Source organism: Mustela erminea, chromosome 4 (assembly GCF_009829155.1).
Source record: "Mustela erminea isolate mMusErm1 chromosome 4, mMusErm1.Pri, whole genome shotgun sequence".
In the NCBI taxonomy this organism is placed as follows: domain Eukaryota; kingdom Metazoa; phylum Chordata; class Mammalia; order Carnivora; family Mustelidae; genus Mustela; species Mustela erminea.
Genome location: NC_045617.1, coordinates 95,836,543 through 95,844,910, shown reverse-complemented (window position 1 = coordinate 95,844,910; position 8,368 = coordinate 95,836,543).

Genomic DNA, 8,368 nt, shown 5'->3' with positions numbered 1-8,368 from the left:
AATAGGTCAAACCCTATCTTCTACCAGTCTCCTTGTCTCCTCTGTGAGGACCATGCCCACATACTTGACAAATGTCTTACATAATTGTACCTTGCTCTGAGAAACCTTATATCCTTTTCTATCCAGGAAGTTGAAAAGTTTTGGGGTGCCAGTTTGAATGCTTTGCTCAAAGGTGACACATAAGGGGAGATTGTCTACATACTACAGTAGGATGCAGATTTCAGCTGAAAAATCTGGGAGATCTTGGGACAGGCTTGTCCAAATAAATGGGGACTATCTTGGAACCCCTGGGGTAAAATTGTCTATATTAGTTGGGTGGTTGGATTAGTGGGGTCCTTGAATGCAAACAGGAAATGAGAATTTGAATCAAGAGGAATGCAATAGAAGGCATCTTTTAAGTCTACTTCTGTTTAAGGGGATTTGAGCCAGTGGGACATGAAGGTTTATAAACACAGTATGAACTGTGTCCACAGCCTCAATGATAATGCCGAGGTCTTATACTATGCCCATTCCCCACTAGGTTTCTCTCTCACTCTTCCTTTCTATCTTTCTCTCTCTCTTTCTTTCTTTTTGTTTAAATATTTTATTTATTTGAGAGAGAGAGAGCATGTGCGCTTGAGTTGGGGAGGGACAGAGGGAGAAGCTGACTTCCCACGAGGGGGGACCCCGATGCAGGACTGCATCCCAGGACTCTGGGATCATGACCCAAACCTAAAGCAGACACTCAACCAACTGAGCCACCCAGTGCCTCCTCATAAGGTTTCTTTACTCCTAAAATTGGGGTGTTACATGGGCTGTTGCATTGTTTTAAGAGCCCCTGCTGCTTTAGATTATTTATGATTTTTATTAGTCCATCCCTTGCTTCTGGTTTTAGAGGGTATTGTTTCCAACAAGGGAAAGTTATGAGGTCTTTAAGGTGTATGTGGCCAGACGCTGCAGTTAAGACCAAGCCTAATTCTCCCTGAGTTGCCCAGACCTGAGGATAAATATCAGCTTCTATGGGAGGAGTCAAGATGGCAGAGGAATAGCAGGCTGAGATGACATCAGGTAGCAGGAGATCAGTTAGATAGTTATCAAACCGTTTCAAACACGTACAAATCAAACAGGAGATTGAAGAGAAGAAGAGCAGCAATTCTAGAAACAGAAAATCAACCACTTTCTGAAAGATAGGACGTGCACAGAAGTGAATCCGACGTGAGGGGAAGATAGACCACTGGGGGAGGGGCTGGCTCCTATCAAGCGGCTGAGCAGCAGAGCACAAAATTGGAACTTTCAGAAGTCTGCTCCACAGAGGACATCACTTCAGAAGGTAAGCGGGGGTAGAGCCCTCATGGGGACAGCATGGTCTCAGGTCCCATGGGGTCACAGAAGGATGGGGGGGAGTCTGAGTGTAGCAGAGCTATATGTATTAAAGCGGGGAAGGTGGCTACAGAGACAAAGCTGAGGAGTGAGCTCTCAGCTTGGGGGTTACCTTATGCTGTGATCTGTGGCACTGTTAGACTACTTGCTCTTTGAGCAGAGACCCCACAAATGTCAGATCTGCGGAAACACCCCTGGAAGAGCAGACCAGCAGGAATCTGTTGGGTTTGAAGGCTCCAAATGGGACTGTGTGCCAGAGACAGAAATGCTCAGTCACAGTCCAGGTGTGCAGCCGGAGACCAAGGAGACAGGAGTGATTGAGGGTATTTCTCCAAGGACGCACTGAGGAGTGCGGCTCCAAGCTCTCTGCTTCTCTGGGCCAGAAATTGAGAGGCTGTTTTCATTCCCATCCTCCAGAGCTCCAAGGAAAGTCTTCAGGGAACAAAAGCGCCTGAGAGCTAAGATTACTTAGCCTGATCCCTGGAAAGGGCAGAGCAATTCTGCCTTGGGCAAAGACATTTGAGAATCACTACAACAGGCCCCTCCCCTAGAAGATCAGCAAGAACACCCAGCGAAGACCTAGCTCACTGATCAAAAATAGCAGAATTCCAAAGGGGGGGGAAGCAAAGCCTGGAATTCATGGCTTTCCCCCATGATTCCTTAGTCTTACAAAGTTAATTAATTTTATTAAATTTCTTTTTCTTATTCTAATTTTGTTAACTTTTACTCTTTCCTCTTTTAACATCTTTTAACCAGTTTATCTTAACAATATCTTTCTTTAAAAAAATCTTTTTGAAGTGGAGGAGTCAAGATGGCAGAGACATAGCAGGCTGAGACTACTTCAGCTAGCCGGAGATCAGCTAGATAGCTTATCTAAAGATTGCAAACACCTGAAAATCCATCGGCAGATCGAAGAGAAGAAGAACAGCAATTCTGGAAACAGAAAAACAACCACTTTCTGAAAGGTAAGACTGGCGGAGAAGTAAATCCAAAGCGACGGGAAGATAGACCCCGGGGGGAGGGGCCAGCTCCCGGCAAGCGGCGGAGCAATGGCGCACAAAATCAGGACTTTTAAAAGTCTGTTCCGCTGAGGGACATCGCTCCAGAGGCTAAACCGGGCGAAGCCCACGCGGGGTCAGCATGGCCTCAGGTCCTGCAGGGTCACAGAAGGATCGGGGGTGTCTGAGTGTCGCAGAGCTTGCGGGTATTGGAACGGGAAAGCCGGCTACAGAGACAGAGCTGACAGTGAGATCGCAGTTCGGGGTTACCTTGAACCGGTCGCAGGCTCGGTGAGCTCGGAGCACAGCCGGAGGTCAGGTGGATGGGAGTAACTGGGCGCTGTTCTCTGAGGGCGCACTGAGGAGTGGGGCCCTGGACTCTCAGCTCCTCCGGGCGGGAGACCAGGAGGCCGCCATTTGTATTCCCGTCCTCCGGAACTCTATGGAACCTCTCAGGGAACAAAAGCTCCTGAAAGCAAACCCGAGCGGATTACTCACCCCGGCCCCTGATAAGGGCGGTGCAATTCTGCCTGGGGCAAAGACACACGTGAGAATCACTACACCAGGCCCCTCCCCCAGAAGATCAACAAGAAATCCAGCCGAGACCAAGTTCACATACCAAGGAGTGCGGTTTCAATACCAAGGAGAGCAGCAGAATTCCAGAGGAGGAGAAAGCAAAGCACGGAACTCATGGCTTTTTCCCTGTGATTTTTTTTAGTCTTGCAGTTAATTTAATTTTTTTCTTTTTCATTTTTTGTTTTTTTTCACGCCTTCTGGTGAAATTTTTTTTTTAACTTTTACCTTTTTCTTTTTTAACGTTTTTTAACTAGTTTATCTAATATATATATTTTTTCTTTTTTATATTTTTCTTATTTGTTTTCTTTTTTTTTAATTCTTTTCTTTTTTTTTTTTCTTTCTTCCTTTTTGAACCTCTTTTTATCCCCTTTCTCCCCCATCACGATTTGGGATCTCTTCTAATTTGGTTAAAGCATATTTTCCTGGGGTTGTTGCCACCCTTTTAGTATTTTACTTGCTCCTTCATATACTCTTATCTGGACAAAATGACAAGACGGGAAAATTCAACACAAAAAAAAGAATAAGAGGCAGTACCGAAGGCTAGGGACCTAATCAATACAGACATTGCTAATATGTCAGATCTAGAGTTCAGAATGACAATTCTCAAGGTTCTAGCCGGGCTCGAAAAGGCATGGAAGATATGAGAGAAACCTTCTCGAGAGATATAAAAGCCCTTTCTGGAGAAATAAAAGACTAAAATCTAACCAAGTTGAAATCAAAAAAGCTATTAATGAGGTGCAATAAAAAATGGAGGCTCTCACGGCTAGGATAAATGAGGCAGAAGAAAGAATTAGTGATATAGAAGACCAAATGACAGAGAATAAAGAAGCTGAGCAAAAGAGGGACAAACAGCTACTGGACCACGAGGGGAGAATTCGAGAGATAAATGACACCATAAGATGAAACAACATTAGAATAATTGGGATTCCAGAAGAAGAAGAAAGAGAGAGGGGAGCAGAAGGTATAATGGAGAGAATTATTGGGGAGAATTTCCCCAATATGGCAAAGGGAACGAGCATCAAAATTCAGGAGGTTCAGAGAACGCCCCTCAAAATCAATAAGAATAGGCCCACACCCCATCACCTAATAGTAAAATTTACAAGTCTCAGTGACAAAGAGAAAATCCTGAAAGCAGCCTGGGAAAAGAAGTCTGTAACATACAATGGTAAAAATTTTAGATTGGCAGCTAACATATCCACAAAGACCTGGCAGGCCAGAAAAAGCTGGCATGATATTTTCAGAGCACTAAACGAGAAAAACATGCAGCCAAGAATACTATATCCAGCTAGGCTATCATTGAAAATAGAAGGAGAGATTAAAAGCTTCCAGGACAAACAAAAACTGAAAGAATTTGCAAACACCAAACCAGCTCTACAGGAAATATTGAAAGGGGTCCTCTAAGCAAAGAGAGAGCCTACAAGTGGTAGATCAGAAAGGAACAGAGACCACATACAGTAACAGTCACCTTACAGGCAATACAATGGCACTAAATTCATATCTCTCAATAGTTACCCTGAATGTTAATGGGCTAAATGCCCTGTCAAAAGTCACAGGGTATCAGAATGGATAAAAAAAACAAAACCCATCTATATGTTGCCTACAAGAAACACATTTTAAGCCCGAAGACACCTCCAGATTTAAAGTGAGGGGGTGGAAAAGAATTTACCATGCTAATGGATATCAGACGAAAGCAGGAGTGGCAATTCTTATATCAGATCAATTAGATTTTAAGCCAAAGACTATAATAAGAGATGAGGAAGGACAGTCTATCATACTCAAAGGGTCTGTCCAACAAGAAGATCTAACAATTTTAAATGTCTATGCCCCCAGCGTGGGAGCAGCCAACTATATAAACCAATTAATAACAGAATCAAAGAAACACCTCGACAACAATACAGTAATTCTAGTGGACTTTAACACTCCGCTCACTGAAATGGACAGATAATACAAGCAAAAGATAAACAAGGAAATAAAGACCTTAAATGACACACTGGACCAGATGGACATCACAGATAATTTCAGAATATTTCATCCCAAAGCAACAGAATACACATTCTTCTCTAGTGCACATGGAACATTGTCCAGAATAGATCATATCCTCAGTCCTAAATCAGGACTCAACTGGTATCAAAAGATTGGGATCATTCCCTGTATATTTTCAGACCACAATGCTCTGAAGCTAGAACTCAATCACAAGAGGAAGTTTGGAAAGAACCCAAATTCATGGAGACTAAACAGCATTCTTCTAAAGAATGAATGGGTCAACCAGGAAATTAAAGAAGAATTGAAAAAAATCATGGAAACAAATGATAATGAAAACACTATTCCAAATCTGTGGGACACAACAAAGGCAGTTCTAAGAGGAAAATATATAGCAGTACAAGCCTTTCTCAAGAAACAAGAAAGATCTCAGGTACACAACCTAACCCTACACCTAAAGGAGCTGGAGAAAGAACAAGAAAGAAACCCTAAACCCAGCAGGAGAAGAGAAATCATAAAGATCAGAGCAGAAATCAATGAAATAGAAACCAAAAAAACAATACAACAAATCAACGAAACTAGGAGCTGGTTCTTTGAAAGAATTAATAAAATTGATAAACCCCTGGCCAGACTTATCAGAAAAGAGAAAGGACCCAAATAAATAAAATCATGAATGATAGAGGAGAGATCACAACTAACACCAAAGAAATACAAAGAATTATAAGAACATACTATGAGTAGCTCTACGGCAACAAATTTGACAATCTGGAAGAAATGGATGCATTCCTAGAAACATATAAACTACCACAACTGAACCAGGAAGAAATAGAAAGCCTGAACAGACCCATAACCAGTAAGGAGATTGAAACAGTCATTAAAAATCTCCAAACAAACAAAAGCCCAGGGCCAGATGGCTTCCCGGGGGAATTCTACCAAATATTTAAAGAAGAACTAATTCCTATTCTATAGAAACTGTTCCAAAAAATAGAAAGGGAAGGAAAACTTCCAAACTCATTTTATGAGGCCAGCATCACCTTGATCCCAAAACCAGACAAGGATCCCATTAAAAAAGGGAGCTATAGACCAATATCCTTGATGAACACAGATGCCAAAATTCTCACCAAAATACTATCCAATAGGATTCAGCAGTACATTAAAAGGATTATTCACCATGACCAAGTGGAATTTACTCCAGGGCTGCAAGGTTGGTTCAACATCCGCAAATCAATCAATGTGATACAACACATCCATAAAAGAAAGAACAAGAACCATATGATACTCTCAATAGATGCTGAAAAAGCATTTGACAAAGTACAGCATCCCTTCCTGATCAAAACTCTTCAAAGTGTAGGGATAGAGGGCACATACCTCAATATCATCAAAGCCATCTATGAAAAACCCACCTCAAATATCATTCTCAATGGAGAAAAACTGAAAGCTTTTCCGCTAAGGTCAGGAACACGGCAGGGATGTCCATTATCACCACTGCTATTCAACCCAGTACTAAAAGTCCTAGCCTCAGCAATCAGACAACAAAAGGAAATTAAAGGCATCCAAATTGGCAAAGAAGAAGTCAAACTATCACGCTTTGCAGATGATATGATGCTTTATGTGCAAAACCCAAAAGACTCCACTCCAAAACTGCTAGAACTTGTACAGGAATTCAGTAAAGTGTCAGGATATAAAATCAATGCACAGAAATCAGTTGCATTTCTCTACACCAACAACAAGACAGAAGAAAGAGAAATTAAGGAGTCAATCCCATTTACAATTGCACCCAAAACCATAAGATACCTAGGAATAAACCTAACCAAAGAGGCACAGAATCTATACTCAGAAAACTATAAAGTACTCATGAAAGAAATTGAGGAAGACACAAAGAAATGGAAAAATGTTCCATGCTCCTGGATTGGAAGAATAAATATTGTGAAAATGTCTATGCTACCTAAAGCAATATACACATTAAATGCAATTCCTATCAAAGTACCATCCATCTTTTTCAAAGAAATGGAGCATATAATCCTAAAATTTATATGGAACCAGGGAAGACCTCGAATAGCCAAAGGAATATTGAAAAAGAAAGCCAAAGTTGGTGGCATCACAATTCCGGACTTCGAGATCTACTACGAAGCTGTCGTCATCAAGACAGCATGGTACTGCCACAAAAACAGACACATAGATCAATGGAACAGAATAGAAAGCCCATTAATAGACCCTCAACTCTACAGTCAACTAATCTTCGACAAAGCAGGAAAGAATGTCCAATGGAAAAAAGACAGCCTCTTCAATAAATGGTGCTGGGAAAATTGGACAGCCACATGCAGAAAAATGAAATTGGACCATTTCCTTACACCACACATGAAAATAGAATCAAAATGGATGAAGGACCTCAATGTGCGAAAGGAATCCATCAAAATCCTTGAGGAGAACACAGGCAGCAACCTCTTCGACCTCAACCGCAGCAACATCATCCTAGGAACATCGCCAAAGGCAAGGGAAGCAAGGGCAAAAATGAACTATTGGAATTTTATCAAGATCAAAAGCTTTTGCACAGCCAAGGAAACAGTTAACATAACCAAAAGACAACTGACAGAATGGGAGAAGATATTTGCAAACGACATATCAGATAAAGGGCTAGTGTCCAAAATCTATAAAGAACTTAGCAAACTTGACACCCAAAGAACAAATAATCCAATCAAGAAATGGGCAGAGGACATGAACAGACATTTCTGCAGAGAAGACATCCAGATAGCCAACAGACACATGAAAAAGTGCTCTGTATCACTCGGCATCAGGGAATACAAATCAAAACCACAATGAGATATCACCTCACACCAGTCAGAATAGCTAAAATTAACAAGTCAGGAAATGACAGATGCTGGCAAGGATGTGGAGAAAGGGGAACCCTCCTACACTGTTGGTGGGAATGCAAGCTGGTGCAACTTCTCTGGAAAACAACATGGAGGTTCCTCAAAATGTTGAAAATAGAACTACCCTATGACCCAGCAATGGCACTATTGGGTATTTACCCTAAAGATACAAACGTACTTATCCAAAGGGGCACGTGCACCCGAATGTTTATAGCAGCAATGTCCACAATAGCCAAACTATGGAAAGAACCTAGATGTCCATCAACAGATGAATGGATCACGAAGATGTGGTATATATACACAATGGAATACTATGCAGCCATCAAAAGAAATGAAATCTTGCCATTTGCGACAACATGGATGGAACTAGAGCGTATCATGCTTAGCGAAATAAGTCAAGCAGAGAAAGACAACTATCATATGATTTCCCTGATATGAGGAAGTGGTGATGCAACATGGGGGCTTAAGTGGGTAGGAGAAGAATCAATGAAACAAGATGGGATTGGGAGGGAGACAAACCATAAGTGACTCTTAATCTCACAAAACAAACTGAGGGTTGCTGGGGGGAGGGGATTTGGGAGAAGG